At 33.9% G+C, this 18,268-nt stretch overlaps 1 non-coding gene across 4 annotated transcripts in view; it reads left to right on the top strand.

Annotated features, from left to right (window-relative positions):
- The window catches only part of LOC116807766 (uncharacterized), a 74,273-nt gene that overhangs the window by 32,774 nt on the left and 23,231 nt on the right, over nt 1-18,268 (top strand). For 2 of the 4 annotated variants that reach the window (XR_012054121.1, XR_012054120.1), the window contains exons 3-6: nt 4,408-4,524; nt 8,704-8,908; nt 9,250-9,323; nt 17,402-17,482. This is a non-coding gene — a transcript (uncharacterized protein). The remainder of the gene's footprint in view (nt 1-4,407; nt 4,525-8,703; nt 8,909-9,249; nt 9,324-17,401; nt 17,483-18,268) is intronic. The other 2 variants (XR_012054122.1, XR_005979657.2) reach the window with 1 other exon arrangement.

The raw sequence follows: 18,268 nt of genomic DNA, 5'->3' as shown, positions 1-18,268 counted from the left end.
TAGGTTGATAATTCAGTTGGAAACTACAATTTACTAGGAACTTCTAATGTGTTAATTCTACCATCCAAAAGGTGCCTGCCTGGAAAGGTGATGAACTATTTTGGTAAATTACCTCAGTTTGTGGTCCTGAGATTTAACTACTTAAGTTTTCAGCCATTATTATTTCCTGAATTATGTAAATAATAAATAATATGGGACTTTCTATTATAGTAAATTTGAGTTATACATTTACATGCAAATAAATAGAATTTTTTCCTCTCTTACGTGTCTCCTGTCCACTGAAATGACAATGTTTCAGTCTGCAAGCTTATAAACCTACCTTCCACTGATAGTTTCTTAGTTAAAATTCATCTCATAGGTTATCCATCTTGTTTTCACATTTTTGCAGTTAGTATTTGTTGCCATTGTTATAATAAGATCCAAAAAACCACATATAATTCAAAAAGTCAGGTCACATAGTTTGAAATTGGGTTGTTTCCATTCTTATTTGCTTTTTAGTTGTAATTTCCTCACTTAAATGGAGTCCAGTCTGTAATTTGTAATCAACTGTTTAGTTGCTGTATTTCCCTTAGTAGAAAAAGTGAAAATGGATTTGCTAACCTCTAAGAATATACCTGATACTTATCACTGATGTATTCCACTTTATATTTCCAGCTTGCTTTTATAAAGGGATTAGAAGAGTTGCATGTAAAATTGCTTGCACTTATCAAGAAAGACCAGAACAGTAAAAGAACAATGTTTTTTAATTAAAGCTTTTCAAAAATCTAGGGCTTCTTAAAGTGGCTATATTGTTAGTTGCTCTAGTGATGTAAACAGAATCAATATATTTACATAATAGCAGAAGCAACTAAGTGAAATTAATGCTGGTCTTAAAATCTGAACTTCTGTGTTGGGCAAAGCCTGGTTAGGTTTTTTTAGGATTGCGCTGTGCAGGCATCCTGTGAAGGTTTCTGGCTCTAAAAACAGGCAGAGAAAGAGTCTAGAAAATGGGGTTTGTTATCCATTTTTGTGGGCCGCCTTTTTAAACAAAATATTGCAAACCATTTATTCCGTTCCAGTATATCTGTTTATGATAAAGTTATATTAAAAGAGCCTTATGTAACATACAGACTGTTAATGTTTTAGGCTAGCACTTTAATTAATTAAAATACTGAGATTATTCTTTTAACAGAAACCCTAACAAAAAAAATCTACAGACTGCATATGAAGGCTGTCTGGTTCTCTTTTACAGTTTAATCTCTATTACTGTTGTTATTTTTGGTCCGTCTCAAGGCACATCGAAGCATTGTATCCCTCTGAACTTAATTGGGTTAATGTTTCATGTTTGTAGGACAGCTTCTTAGATTTTTTAATAGCTGTAGTGCTAGGTTTCAGTATCTTGCTCTGGTTCCTGACACCTCTCATTAGTGACCTCTGCAATCAAATTCCTGTCCTGTGTATTAACTCAATAGTTAACATTCAGTAGTGTGACACAGCATAATTTATTTAAGTAGCTATAAGGCTAACAGAGTTTAAAGAAAACATAATTCTGAAATCCGCCTGTTCTCATAAAACAGTTCATGTCATGTAGCTTTAAATTCCCGTCACAGGAATTACTGCTCTGAAACTTCACCCCTTCATAAGGTGGAAGCAAACATTTGCTAGAACTAAGTATTGTGTACATAAGAGTAGTCTAAGCTTGTCTCTAAGTCCTTGTGACCTTTTCGATTTTGCTCTGGGTGTTTTTCTAGTAGCTGCCACATTTGCCTTTTTGGATTGGGATGTTTTTTCTTTTTGGACAAAATCCTTGCTGAGGACTAATGTAAAACCATAAGAATCTATTCATTTGGGATTAATTATGTAAAATTTGTTACAGTGAATTGTATTTTGACCCTATCCCTCTTTATCATATCTCATTTCTTTGAAATTATTCCTTCATATTCTTCAAGCATTTTTTAATCTCCCTCCCTGCAGCTGACATTGTATTAGAAAAGGAGTAAGAGTTAGAGCAAATTGTGTGCAAAGTAATATACATAGCTGTTACATTCTGTGTTCATCTTCAAGACCAAAGCTAGCAAAGTTGCAAATTAAAGTAAGAAAATCAGGTAACAAAATCTGATATCAGCCTGCTTTCTGTATTATCTGACTTTCTCCAGACAAGAATAAGTGGATCACCACAAGACAACATTCCTGTGTTTTTGTAAATATTCTGTTACCCTGTATTAACAAAATTATTAATCGTATTCAAGAATTAAAATTAAAGGAGGCAAAATGCTTCCAACTGGGAGATTCATGGTATATTTTTATCTTTATAGGATCAGATACATATAAATCAGGATTACTATGTTGATTTTTATACAAAAATTAATTTCATATGATATGTACTACCTGAAGTAGTGCCTTAGAATTTAATTTACTAATCATTATGTTTTTCATCTACTTAACAGTTTTAGCAAATAAAATATTTTATTGCAATCAGTATAGTACAATATCATAATGCAATATCAATATATCACCAAGATTAATACATTCATGCATAATGAGTCAGAGTCAAGCTGATTCAGCGATATCATCTGTAAAATAATTTTGTTACTAGTCTTGAATAGAGTGTCAAATGGAGCTGAGTGCCATCTTTTCTCATGTAAGCAATGTTTTTTCGTGAACACTACTTCAGGATTCCTTGATTGAGAGGTTTCATTATTATACAAAGACGAAATTGAAAATGTTATGATTCTTTCTGTAGCAGTACATGATCTTTTCCTAGTTTATATAGATTGATATAAATGAATAGAAACGAGAATAAAGGGAACTTAAAAAATGTGTAGGTAGATGAAGAAAGATTCCAATATGTATATAATTTTAATCTTTCCATTAACCTCTCTGAGAACATGATTAGTGTAATTTAAATAATTCACTTTTACTGGAAAAGTGTTTTCCAAATGTTAATAAATTTTGCATATGTCTACACTGCAGCAAGAAGATCTGATAGCTGTCTACAAAGACAAGTTATATTTAAATAATTTATCTGCAATACTGGCAGTAATGTCATCATAGCAGCACATCAGGAAAGCTGTCTCGGATTAGTATTCCACAAATGCTGTTAAATACTCTGCAGGGAAATTTCTGCAACTACAGCAGAGATGATACAAGAATCAAAGGTGCATGAACTACATCTAGATTTACAGTACAGACATTAATTTGACTGGAAAATTATATTGCCTCATTCACTTTTATTTAAATGTGAGAACAGTGAACTTATTTCTATGTCATAATTTTCATTATAAGCATTAATTGGATAAGCATTGACAGGTCCAGATGTTTATTCATTTTATTGTTAAATTTAATTTTTTTCTGCTAGTCTTGTGTATATTTTCCACCTCTCTTCTAAGTTGCTGTTACTTAATATACAGAGATTTTAAATTTTCTGAAGTCTTTGGATGGTGACCTTACAAATTAAAAGGAGAAAAGGTACAGTTGCTATAGTAAGAATGTCTCATTAATGCACTTAAAAATAAGAATTAGGCATATAGAATGAAATAACTATACTACAAATATAGAGGGGTTTGATTTTAATTATTTACATATGATTTTATGTATATAATTGATAATAAATTATTTCTAACCAGGTGTCCAGTAGATATGTAATACAATACAATACAGGTATATTTCAAAGGCAGAAACTCAGAAAGAACACAAAATAAGCCTGAATCTTTCACTTTAAATTTTTCATGATGCAGGGTACCTTATGGTGCAGTTCTAGTTACATTCACCTCTTCAAACTCCTCTTTTAATCTTTGTATCTCACGCACTGAGATTGTTGTCCTGGCTGCTTTGCTCAACAAACCTTGTATTTTCCTTGCTATTTTTGCTTCATGTCAGATACACCTATTGAGTTATTTTCTGTTTGCCTACCTTTTTAATTCTTGTTTATCAAACTGCTGTTTCTGTAATTAATTTGATACCTCTTCAGGACCCAGTTTTCCTGTCCAATGTCTTGCTGTTTTCCATTACTGCACAGGTCTTTTTTTCCTATTCCCTCTATTTTGTGTTGAGCTAGGAAGGTTTTGATAGTATTTCTCTCAATCTGTTTTTGGCATAGGATTTTTGTCTGCTGTATCCTCATGGCAAAAGGATTTTTTTGTGGTGCCCTTCCAAGAGTTTCTTCACATTTATGTGTGCTCAAGTTACGGGGGGGTGTGTGTGATGTAACCCCATGACCACAGAGGTTCCATCTTAGCTGCATATGTGCAGCTTATATGCACTCCTATGTGCCCTTTAAGCCTCACACGTGGACATAAGTGGATGGTAATTATCTTTTCTCCCTTGTTTTCAACTCCAATAGGCTAGTGAGCATTTTAGGAGCTCATTGCAATGATTTGCTTGTGTTCTTGACTTCTTGTGTTACTTCTTTCCCATTCTTGCTTACAGATCAATTTTGTTCCCTGTTCCATGTCTTATGTAAATGATGTGGGTATCCTTTGAAATCCGTGTGTATCATCTGTCAAGCTGAAAGTCACATACATTTAAATGATATATTAAGTACTGGTAAGTCATCCTATTTGAAAGAAGATAATTTACAACTCTGTATTTAGATCCATGCCATGTTTTAACCTCTCTTGGATTTGAACCAACAAAACTGGTTATGCTGGGTATTGAAACTCTAGAATATTTTTTCATTTAGTTTCTTTTGTGAAAGAAATAACTACATTTCTCTTACAGGATATTTGTAATATACTCACAACAAAGAATTCTCTTTCATATAGTTTTGATCTTCAGTAGACTATGCATTTTTAAATTAAGTTTTAAATATTAAAGAGATTGTGTGCATTTTTTTAAACCAGTGTGCAACCTTTTAAGTACTACTAGCCTGAGGCAATCCCATCTGCAGTAAATTGTGTGATAAAATTTTTGTTGATAACAGTAAGGCTAAAATTTCACTCCAGATTTTAGGTAGTTTTCCTGCTTTTAAATCCTTGCAGTTTTTAATAAAAATAATTTAGGAAATTATTGTCTGTGGAATCAAAAGAGAAGTGTCTTGGACCCTTGCTTGTATAACTCCTATTTTTTGTAGATCAGGATAATGGATGATGATCTCAAAGAATCCTTTACCAAACAAAAATCCCAAAGAAAACCCTAGACCAAATGCCACAGAATGAAATGATTGTTTGGTGTATTACCAGTAAAACACTGTTGTTGAGATATTATACTGAATATTCCTAGAACTCCAAAGACTTTAATGAATTAATTGAAACTTATTTAGAAAAATTAAATTAAATAATTTTTCTTGATAAAATAGAGATAATTAGGAACTTGTACTGTTATTTGGAGATTACTTACCCAAGCAACGACACAATGATGAAAAATTTTGTGCCAACTATATTAATACAGTTTTGTTGTGCTTTGCATTTGAAATGAGCTGGAGGAAAATCTTATTGAATGTGAAAGTTGTGTTTGTAACCAGTTGTTTTGCCTTGACAGATGTGAAGAGTCAGCTTTATTCTGAGAAAGGAGCTGGAATTCAGAGTGTGTGTTTAAGCTTCATAAGGAACAATTATAATCTATTTTTAAAGACAGAAATGTAACCAATTGTGCTTACTGTGAACACGCCAGCTTTGTGTTGAGAATGAAGCTCAACTCAAGAGCATATGATTAAGTTTTCATTAAAAAAATATTTCTAATGTATTTTTAAAGACAGCAAAGACATTAACTTTGAAGCAGGAAACAGAAGCTTTGCTATTCAAAGTTACTGAGTTAATTAAGTAGCTGAAGGCTGATCATGAGGGAGAAGGATCTTTGGAGTTGCAGAAATAGTGAAGGAACAAGTTTGGCATGAAAATTGTTTGCATGTCACTTTGGAGGCTTCAGCAGCTCCTCGCAGCCATGCAAAAAGGTACTGATATTGAAACTAAGAATATTTGTAATTTTTCAGTCAGCTCATGATCAGGAGTAAAAATCTAGATATTACTATAGTTGTCTCTACTATAAAAGGATTACAATATTTATATTTCTGAATTTGGTACACTTGAATATATATCTGGGAAAAAAAATGGGAAGTACTATGAAAAGTTCAGCATTTTCTAAAAAATAACATAAGAGTAGACACTTTAAGATGATAATAAATACTTAGTTTAGGCAAGAAGTGAGAAGCTGAAACATAATTATAAAATAGTACATTTTGGTTAAACCGCAGATTAAACCAGAAATAATTTTTCTCAAAACAAATTATTTAGTTTTTTAAAATTATATATATTTCAATAAAGTTCTCACATATTTAATACAAATTATTTGATGTAACCATTGATATGTATCCTTAAAACCTCAGATTCTGAGGACTTTTTCGTTACCTTTCGTAGGTATCTACACAATACAATTAAAAAAAAAAAAAACTACTTAGCAGTTTATTGGTTTTTTTCTTGCTCATGTGCAAAAGCAGGTACTGCCTGAACCTAGGCTTTAGGAAAGCAGCATAATTTGTCACAGTAAGTTGCTAGATGTAAAATCAAGGATGTACTCATGCATATTCTGGTGCACATCACCCAGAGGTCTTTGAAAAACATGTCACAGTCCAGAGTGTGGTGGCAGTGCAGGAGTCCTCATGACTGTGTTTAGTGATGGGTAAGCATTACCTGAAGATCAGTGTGTAGTGGAGACAAGCCAGTTGTTTAGTCCAAATCCTTTCTTCCCCCTTCCCTGAAGGCAAAGTGTCAAATAGTACACACCCCAACAGCATAGGAGAAAAATGTTTCTTTGCTTTAGTCAGTGGCTAACTCTTGACTTGGAAATTAGAAACCTGTGTTAAGGTGCTCCCAGTCTGCAAAGATTGCTCATCTAAAACCCAATTGCCTCTTATAAACCGTTTACGATGCCCTGAAAACAGAGGAAGAGATTGAATGAAGATTCTGAACTAATAATTGTTGACAGGTTAGAGAATGCTTTCAGGAGCAAATCTGTGGCACTGGAAGGTCAATTTTACAGAATAAAGAACTGCAAGCATAGTAGCTAAAGATTTGAGATGCAGAGGTGTTACTTTTTCCTTTGTGATGTTCTTACTTACAATGATGAAGCTGTGAATTATCTTTGTGTGTTGCTATATATTTCTGTTGCTTTTTCTTTAGTGTGTAGCATTTTCTTTAAATAACAAAAGTTTAGAACCTTAAAATATAATTAGCACATTATCTGGTCTGTTAATGTAAGCAATGATGCAGCATTTTTTAGAGGTGAAATAAAGCAGTATTAAGTTAGCTGTGAAAATTGACCAGTTTCTTCTGCCTTGGTTTATCAGTGGGCTATGTTTGTATGATGTCATGTCCTTGGAGTAAATACTGTCATTTTCAGGATTATAAATTTTCATAGTATTGTCTTTAAAACAAAAAATATACTGACATGGAATTGAGGATAAAGACCCTCAGGGATGCTATAATAATCTCTAATCTGAGTATTACAAACCCAGGAGATTAATTAAGATTTTGCATGACCCATTCAGATTAGACACTGAATCCTGTTATTTCTTCAGACTTACCTTGATTTCCATTATTCCTAGTTCCTGCTGCATCTATGTCCTGTAGCACACTCAGGTAATTACATTGATGTCAACAATCTTCAGAAATTGCTTTCTCTGAAATAGAACAAAAATCCAATATAAACCACGTTTTATTCATCTTCATGTTAGGTACCACTTTGTACTATGTAGAAAAGCCGCTTTTTCTTGCAATATCTCTAACTTACAGTAGCAATGAAATAATAATTTTGTAAATTTTGGATTTATGTCTTGTTAACACAGCAAGATTTATTGACTTAAGGGATTGTATTGAATATTTCACAGCTACATCTCAGGAGTGTTTTTTACATCAGTAAAATATGCTTCTCTCTTTCAAATTTATGGCGAAGTTTACTGTTCTTGAGATATTATCTGTTTTTTTTTTCTCATATTATATTCTTACTTTACTTTCTGTAGTCTTATGCCAATAAATTTCCTGTCAGAAAATGGGAAAAATTACAGGTGGTGTTCTGCAGCAGAACACCACCTGTAATAAGCTTTTTTTTTTCTGAGGCAAAATAAGATAAAATACATGCTGCTATTCATCAACCAGTGGTCTAGTTACCTATTTTCATGTAAAGACCCATAGGAAATTTGTGCCAAAATCAGAAAAGAAAATGCAGAAAACTGAATTAACGCTGACTGTGTGGCAGCCACAAGATAATACTTCTGTGTGACAATGCGAAAATGTTTTGCTTGTTGGTTATGAGTTTGTATCTTTAGTTTAACTTTCCTGTCGGGAAGTGTCCTCGAACTGAAAATAGTTTTTGGTTCAAGAGGATGTAGGATCTGTACTTGCCCTATTCTTTCTCTGCACCAACATATGTCATACATCAACATAGCTGGAGGCTAGGAAGCTCTGTAGAGCTGTTCTTATGTCATAATAACCTCCTCTACATATGCCTTTAGGCGAGGTGTTTTGATTTCCTTCATAAAAACAAAACCACCCCAGCTTTGAGCTTGACTTACATACTAGCATAACTAAGCATGAGTTTATAAACCAGATCCACTCCTAATGCTGTATCTAGTGATATTTTCTCATCAATGTCCTTTCTTGGCCTTCAAAGCAGCTTATAACAAAATTTTGCAAGTCTTAGCATTACGACAAGATATTTCCTAATCTCACTAGTTATTTATGGTGTCATTCAGATAACCACATTTTGTTATGCTAATTATCTTTTTAACAGAATATTAAATGTGTGTTTAAGATACCTTGGAGCTATGATGGCATTTTGTTTGTGAAAGCTGTCAGCTGCTGCAGGTACAGAACCAAATATGTAAGAAACAGCCAACAGAGAGATTCAGGAGGAAATAGTCTTCGTGAAGAAACACAGCCCTCTGCTGGAAGAAAAGCTGAATCCAAAGACACAGCTGTGGAGAATGTATGGAAAGGTAAATCCAGATCATACACAGAAGTTTCTCTTAGTTTCTTTCCACTGTGTAGAGATATATTCACCTTTTAGAGCACAGTAGTCTGCTGGAAGTACCAAAGTCTGCTTTACATTTTGTATGTCCATACCACTACATACAGGCACTCAGTGCCGACAGAGCCCGGGGAGGACAATGCTGCCAGACTTTAATAAATGTCTCTGAAGTATATATGGAATATCATTCTAACTTTGTAAGATGATTTCATTCTAATTTTGTAAGATGATTTCATGTGGGATTTTTCCTGGGAAAGGTAGAAGTCACATATATGATATTTGCATTAATTCTCTTCAATCTTTTCACAGACATCTGTGTTTCAGATTATGGAGATGTCAGAAGCTGTCAAAAAGGGTTTACAAGATTCAGTTAATCTTTCACGGTGATGTATATTTTTTCTAATGTAGCTACTTATTGATATTTCTATTAGTATTTATTGATTTTAATATTAATAATAATTTTCTTTTTTATGATAAATGCCTAATGTGTAGAATGCCAGTCTAATTAATCAAAGTAGAACAAAGTTGCAGGTAGCTTAAAATTGATTTCTAAAGCTGGAGGGATACTGTGTGTTACTTCAAGTTCAGATATTAGGAATATTTATTATGTTTTCCATATATTTTCTGTAATACTGGTTAAGTATGAATCTAGAGTACAATCTCTTTTTCAAGGTACTAACAGTCTAAAATGGTTGGTTTTTTTTTTTTTTTATTTTGTAAGTGATTCATAATATTGTTTCTTTTAATTTTTTTTATTTTGAATTCAATTTTGGGGAACTCTGAAGTCATGTCAAAATACTTCTAAAATGAAAAAGTTAATTGCCTATTACACAAATAGTATAAGAACTATCATGAATTATTTCTAAGTTATGAAACACATCACCATTCTATCAATGCTGTATGTTTGAAATACTAATTAAAAGCCAAGTTGGTAACAGTTTATTTTTTAAGTTGGATGTCTTTTTTCCATGTTAATGTCCTAAAATATATGCAACTAACATATTAATATGTATTACAATACAACTCATGACGTAGACTTAAAATATTTTTTAAAGGCTATTTTAAACCCCTCCTTTTTTCAGAGGGTTTTTATCCTTTCTTTTCAAGAATTGGCACCGCGGAGCACAAGAAGTTAGATTTACAGTTACTGTATTTATATGTCTTTACATATATTTATTTATCTTATTTATGTATTTCATTTCAACAGAATTTTTAAATGTCAAGTAAATTATCTGTGACTTTTATTTTGCTCTGATTTAACTGTTTGTTACTAAGGTTTGGGGTTTCGTGCCATGATCTTAAAAAAGCAGCTGATACTTACCTTTGTAATTAAAACAATTATTTAATTTTGAATCTCTAGTTTGTAATATTCAGAGAACTAATTTAAGCAGTGAACTTAAGCTAAATTCTAATAAAGATTGTATATCATGTTATTTGTTTATATTTGTAATATTTATAAAGCAGAGGCAACAGACATGCATATCTCTATTTGAGAGTTGTTACAAACTGAGTGTCCCAATATTATGTATCTCATTAAAAAATGTGGTCATTGCATTGTCTGCAAAGGCTGCACAAGCTCTCGGAAATGTTTCAGTGATGATTTTTTCAGGTTATTGAGCGAAACCTCAGTGACTCCTTTGCACATTATTTCTTTCTTTCTGCTCCAGAGGTCACTATCTTCCCATGAAAGTAGCCACCTTTGCACAAAAATTCCAAAATTCTGTAACAGAATGAAAGCCCTTTTGCTAGCGTTTTTTTAAATTATGCAATTTTACAACATATTGTGTTATCTTTCCCTGGCCCTTCAAATTTAAACATCAATTTTTAAACTGTCAAGAATTAGACAAATCCTGGAATTTATTTATTTCAAATATTATGTATGCTTTTTAACATAAAATACTTCAGAAAACTTGTTTTCTAACATAAAAAATATGCAGTGATGTTCATTGTGGACTCATAGAAACACAAAAGGCAATGAAAAGGATGATGAAGAATCTGAAGAAAGATGCATGTATGTATGAGAAAATTAAATATGCTGAGATGCTATTGAATCAATAGAAGTAAGAGCTGTCCACTATGGCATTATAATTTCCTGTTGGATTTAATGGAGGCAACCAAACTATAGAAAACTTGCTTGTAGAAATTATTTTAAATTCTTCTTGTTTTTTTCTTCAATTAAAATAATATAATTTTACATAAATGTTTGCCTCTTTTGTCTTAGTTTGAATTAGCAGAATAAGAAAGACATGATGTCCAGAATTATATCCAAATATAAAGTTCCATGAAGCAACTCCTAAAGCACACCAGTTTTACCTCATATTGCTTACTCATGAATTTTGAATCCCTTTGATGGGACATTCTGCTATCATTCTTATTCACTGCACAAATTACTGGAACTTATCAAAATACATTTTTTATCTTTTTAATTTTTTAACAAACCAACAACATTACTTTATTGGATTGCAAGGTACCTTCTATATAGCAGTGGCTTATGTTGGAGTTTCCTTGCTGTAACCTCTTGTTAGGTTATTAGCTGCTGAATTATCACGTAGAGCTACAGTAACAATTGGACACCAGTAACAGCCATTCACTTTCTATCTCTGAATATACAAACAAAGAGTCAGCACCAAGAATAACTGCGCTAAAGAACAAGAATATCAAGTATTTGCTGTTTGGTAGGAGGTTACACTTGACTTTGCTGCATATGCCAATGGCTCATTGCCAGCTTTTATCTGGCAAAATAGCAAGTGACACAGTGGCCTTTTCTTTTTTGCTTGAGATGAGGAAAGCTCACAGGAATAATTGAAAGACAGTAATAAATTTTTGAAATATCTTGAGTAGTCATAGCAGACATTTTGGTTCCACAGCCATGTGACAGCACCTGTTCTTCAAATATCAGGTATTTAAAAAACTGAGCATGGTAATTATGGAGTATATAAATTTCATAGTAAGTAATGAAATTTGGTGCATCCTATTGATTAAGAACTACCTGGGTTCACTAGGATTTTATAGGCCAGTTTCATAGTTCAAGTTATGCTCTGTGCTACCTGAGTTGGGTCAGCATGTACTGTTCTGATATTCCAGAGAGTTGATGATAAAAAGTGCCTCATGTACAGCAGGGGTTGAAAACCTGTCCTGATCACTAATCATTCAAGTCAGTAAGTGTAATGCTAATGATTGAGTTCTATGTGCAAACTGGTGTCCTTGGTAACCTCATTTCAGTAAATGCCCCTTTCCCATCCAGCACAATCATTGCAAGGGATTGTCCATCTCCCGTTCCCTGTTTCTTCTAAAGGATTATTTTCATTTGAAGTCTATATAGAGTTGGCCTCATTAGCTTACCTAAGAGCTGTAAAGGAGCGCTTTCAGAGCTGAAGAAATATTTCTTGTTACTGAATTTCTTATTTCATAAAGAAACGAGGACTTTAAAGGGTGTCTGTTATCTACAGATTCATTTGTCGTCTCGGGTTACTGCCATGTCTCTTCAAAATGAAGACACTGATGTTCTCTTGCTGCAGGATCTGTTTCCATACACTGATCCATTCAGCTCACAGGAGGTGCTGTGAATGCAACATACTGATGTTTTGTAGAGGAGATCATTTGAAGAGGAGAATTCTGTTTATTGGACTAACAGTGGAATTTCATGAAGTTCCTGGCAGCAGCATTAGATTCCTCAAGGAGATGGGCTGTCTGTATCTACAAGACAACTGGGTGATTCCACAATGCTGTGACAGTCTTTCTTTATGCATTTAAATATTACTGTGAGCTACAGAGTTACTCTTCCCACAAGAACAGGTGTAATACCTGTAAGAGCTGTTATTCACTTCTGCTCAGTGAATCCTTATTTGCCAAATGTCATTCTCATCTGTATATACCTAAGAATCTTATGCCATAGACTAACCCATCTCTGCCAAGAAATCATTGAACTCCAGAGGTTGTTAATAGCAGAAATAAACTTTATCATTTTCATTGTTTACAAGCCAGCAGAACAGGGCCAGACTTTTTAAAAAGACAAAAGGTAAGCAATATGAATAACTGATTATTGTGGTTTGACCTCAGTGGGCACCTGAGCCCCACACAGCGTCTTACTCCCTTTCCCTGAGCCAGGATGGCGTGGAGAATCAGAAGGGTGAAAATGAAAAAAGCAACTGGTAGAAATAAAGACAGTTCAAATATACACAAGGAGAACAAAGCAAGAAAATAATTTGCCTCTTCCATGGGCAGGCAGGTGTTCCGCCATCTCCATGAAAGCTGAGATCCATCACATCTGACTTTTACTTTAGAAGACAAACACCGTCACTGACAAACAACCTCTTCCTCCCTGCAACTTGATTTGCTAAGCATGATGCCATATGGTGTGGGACATCACTTTGGTCAGCTGGGGTCTGCTGTCCTGGCTGTGTCTGCCTCATCTCCTTCTGCACCCCCAGCCTGCTCACTGGTAGGGTGAGGCACAGAAACGAGCTTGGCTCTGTGTAAGCCCTGCTAACATCCCTGTGTGGAAACAGCACCACTTCCAGCACAAAACCCCAACATAACCTCCTACTTGCTACTCTGTGGAAAATTAACTGGATCTCCGCCCAACCAGTATACTTACACATTGCCCACTGTAATGCCTGCATTCAGTCAGTGAAATCTCTTTTGTAGGCTTATCTACCATGAAGTCCAAAACAAAATCTTCAAGGAACTGAGAGAGTAAAGGGTACCATGAGTGACATTTTAATTTGATGCACCAAATAGGAAAAATTTTAATTTTATTTAAAATGTATGTTAGCTTCTCTAGTCAGATACATTTAATTAAAACAAGGCACACAGTAGAATTTGGGAGTAAGATGTCTTGGTCACCTCTGTGAAAGGACCACTCTTGGAGATAAATAAAGAAGAGGTCATAGTATCTGCAGACATCTTGTCTTGGTTTTTAAGGTCTTTTTTTCAATAAATAATTGTAATTAATAACTGTGGTTATTTTGCTTACTGTTCATGGAACTCTATATTCCATAGTTAAGAGCTGCACCTGATTAAAATAATATGAGTTTATTTCAAAAACTGTTTACTGCTCAAGACCCTGTAATACCTCTTTTAGTCCCACAGGAGTACTTGTTGCCTACCTCAGAATCTTACAAGTTATTTAGCCTTGGAGCAGAAAGTAACCCTGACATTTGAAAAACAGGGCACTCTCACAGTATATTTTGACCTACGTATTATCAACATCAGAAACTCATTTATTTGGCTAATAAGATGAGTGCTTTTGCTGACTACTATCCAGGGACATCTGTGCTTGCAGGTCAGATCAGAAACCTTACTGACACATTCTTGAACAAGGGAATGTCGCTTAGATGCAATAATCCCATTTCTCTGAGATATCACATCACCGTGGAACTCTTTTTGATTGGCACTAAACAGCAGAACTAAAGAAGGATCACAGCTCTCTCCATAACGAGGTCACCCCTAATATGGGAGCGGGAGGCATCTCGGTAAAATGCATTCACTCAAACGATGTTGCTGTTTGAGGGGTTCTGGCCTTGCACTCGCAAAGTGGTGATGCACTTGTAATATGATCAAACTGTCCATGTTTCAGGAAGGATGAGTCAGTGTAGGATCAAAAAAAAAATACTTTTCTCTCAGATGGATAGTGTAGCAATACTGGAGATCTAAGTGTCTCTCTCTGACTTGTTTCTTTTTTCACCATGTCTAAAATTTTCCTACTTTGATCCTAACCTCTACAGTGAATTTTTAAGACTTGGTTTTATTGAGTCAGGATAATTTTGACATTATATTATAGATATTTTTGCTAATTATATTTTATTATCTCTAAGGTAGATCCACAGTCAACACATTTATTTTTAGTTAACTAAGACTTAACTTCTTATTTTCAGAACCTAGTTTACACTCTGAAAAGAATATTAGTATATGAAAAATTAAAGTTTGTTCAGCTATATAGCTAAAGTGGAAGTATTCTATTACACAAAACCTGAGATCATAATTTTGTAATAACACTTGACAAAGCTGGAGTTACTTCTGAAAATTGCCACATAATTCTTCAGTTAGCATCACTGTGTTTGTCTAAGCAAAAGAAAAGTTGTGTGAAGAGTATGAAACAATACTCATTTTTAATGTATATGAGCCTGGAAATGCAAGCTTCACAATGTCTTCATAATGTTTGGAATTTTAATTATTGTTTAAATATGTATATGGAGATGAACTGATCAAATACTCATTAGCTCCTTTGTGGGTTCCAGCTGAGAGAAATCAGAAAGCATGGACCTTGATTCTGTATCTTGTTAAGTTCATTGCAAACCTCATGTTGATTTTAATTATGGTAAAGATCAGGTACTGAGTAAGATGTATTACCAAAATGTCATGTGATTTATTACTATGCATTCAGATACTATGATTATAGTAACTGTTGCTGAAGATGATTTTATCATGTAACACCAGAAAAAATATTGTTAAAAGTATATTTTCTTTCTTATTTTCCTTCTTTTTTTTTACTCGTCCATCATATATGTAATATTGTGTGATCAGAAGCTATTCTGTTTTTTTCTGGTGTAGACAAATTGCTGTAGTTTAGGAGTTGAAGTCTTAAGGTGTATGTAATACTAAATATTTCTGTGTTTTGTCAAATTTTTTCACTAGGCTATATTCTCTGTGACTTTGGACTTCTTTGTTCATTATTCCTTTCTTTTTTCTAAAGCAATTTTCATTATTTTCAATGTGTTTTAAGAAGAATTCTATATTTTAGGACCTTTCTAAGATGCCCTCTGATTTCTTTTCATTTCTGTGATATAGTTTTCTGAAATGGGTTGAAAGGTAATACAAAATAATCTTCAAATTTAAGCCATGTCACTGTCTTTAAGAGGGATGTGTTACCTTCATTTCTTATTCTAAAAATTCTCATCCCATCTCTTGCTTAATTTAACCTTCTTAGCTTTAACTGTGGTAAATGTTGAGTAGACTTTCTGAGTGTTTGTGGAAATATGTACAAGTTTCTCTCGAATAGAAACAGTTAATTTATAATTTTAAGATGTGCTTAATTTCTCTGAACTTCCACGTAGAGTTTGGACAAGAAATGGTATATGCTGCGTTATTTCGCAGTTACTTAGATTGTCCTGAAATTTTTCTAAAGTTTTTAAGCTCATTTTGACCTTTCCGATTATAATCAAATTCTATGCAGACTTTTAATTTCACTCCTCCTGTGCTTTCACATAATTTGTAAATATATCAAAACAACAGATATGGGATTTTGAGATACCACCCTCCAACCTGTTTTTCAATGAAAATTGATCATCTGATTTTCTTCATAGTTTTATTAATATTAGAACTTTTTTTCCTTGGCTTTTGACTACTTCACTTTTTAAAGGTTTTTTTGTGCAAAATTTTGTTCAGTTCAGTCTGTATTCTGTCATTGTGTCACAGCTGTTAGCTTGCTTAGTAGTTGCAGGGCAGCATGGGCAGTTTTTGTGGGGTTTGAATTGGGGCACTTGAGATTGTTTCATGTGCAAGAAAGGAAGTGCGGTGTTTTCCTGTAGTTAACCTTTGTTCTGAGATGCTTTAAAATTTCTTAGTTCTTTTGTTCTTTTGAAAGAAGTCATTACATAAGTAAAATCCCCATGATAATGGCAATAAATAATACCAAAAGTAATCATCTATACTGACAGAAATATGCCATGTATCTCTGTTTCACCTACCTATACAATCTTCTTTTCATATCACATGATAGTGACATAGACTCTTGTGCTCTCTGTAACCTGTTTTGCATGGCTGTGAATTAAACTGGAAATGTTAATGATACCAATGATTTTAGGAATATCAGCATTTTCAGAAAAAGTCAAGTAGAAAACTCTTTTTTCTATCCCTCAGTGAAGTGTTTATTTTTGGGTTTTTAGGAGTTCTGATTTTTTGGGGTTTTTTCTTTGTAGGTTGTTTTTTTTTTTTTTTTGTGTTTTCTTTGGGGGGGAGAGGAGGTTTGGGTGGGTTTTTTTGTTTGTTTGGTTGGTTTTTTTTACTGTGTATTTTAATTTTTTTGCAGTGATTTGCTTAACTGGTAACTAAAGTTGTGCTTAGATTACAGAGGAATTAGATCCCTTCAGCTGCCATCTGAGGAGGACTAGAATAACATAGTGTTGATAGGCATGAGAAAGATTTGTGGTGGCACAGACTTGAAAGACTGCTCTGCAGTTCATACTCTTTTCTTTATGTTCAGTACCATCACTGAGAAAATGATGAAGATTGCACGAAACTGAAAATACTGAGGCTGTTATAAATCACGCGGCACAGTCTGTGGCTTACACACGCATTGTGGCTGATGGTGCCGTAATTTTTCATGACAGCTACGACTCAGAAAGTTGTAGCTGATAGGCAATATGAGAAGAAAATTACAGCCTATGACTGTTACATGTCTGTTGTTAGAATAATGCCAAATACTATTTATATGTCTCTTTCATGGGTGGTGGGACCTAAGGAAGTGGAGGAGTTCAAAGTGGAGGAGTTCAAAAGCTGGGCTTCATGCTCGTGCTATTCACAGCCTGTGACACCTGGCAAGGTAAGCCTTTACTCCAGCATTAATGAAATATTGGAAGCAATTAAATGAAAAATGTCTCTTAAACGATCTTGCAGAAAAGGCTCTTGAATTAGCAATGAAGCAACTTTATGATTGTTTCCTCTTTTCTTATTGCAGGGGTGGTTTTGGGTTTTACTTCAAGAGTTGTCTCCAAAACTCAAGTACTGTTGGTCTTAGTTCTGCAGTGGTGGATTTATTTTACAATATAAGATACACTTTGGAATGTGGTATTGACCAAAACAGTTCTCTTGGCAGCATGGAGGAAACTTTTTTCTGCCTGTTGAAACAATAATAAAAATAATGGACAAATGCCAGCAGCCATTTTAAAATTTTTACCTGATATACCTCTATTTCTTTCGCCTTTTTGTCAAATCTATTCACAAATGTAAAAAAAAAAAAAAAAAAAAAAAAAAAAGGCATTTTTGGAGCCTATAATGAGGTCTATAACCATGTCTCATGGGAGTGTTTCCCTGACAATTGTTGTAGTTATTAGTATCTTGTTCTGTAATTGTGGCAAGTTTTCCTTTCTATAATGCTCTTAAATCTGCTATTCAGAGTGAAAGTAAAGTCCTTAACCCCTCCTTTGACCTTGCCTTCAATTTCCTCTTAGCATGAACAATTGATGTCAGTGAAAAATTTAATTCACAAATGACATTTGTCCACAAAATTACAGCGCAGTGGGTTGGTTAAGTGAGGATGGATCTGAACTAGATTCAGCCACTAGCAGAGTGTTGACTCCTTTTTTTGTTTAGCTAACATGTTAGGTAT

This window comes from Taeniopygia guttata, chromosome 2 (assembly GCF_048771995.1).
Source record: "Taeniopygia guttata chromosome 2, bTaeGut7.mat, whole genome shotgun sequence".
In the NCBI taxonomy this organism is placed as follows: Eukaryota; Metazoa; Chordata; class Aves; order Passeriformes; family Estrildidae; genus Taeniopygia; species Taeniopygia guttata.
Note: the sequence above shows the minus strand (reverse complement) of the source record. Positions and strands in the feature narration are given on the sequence as shown.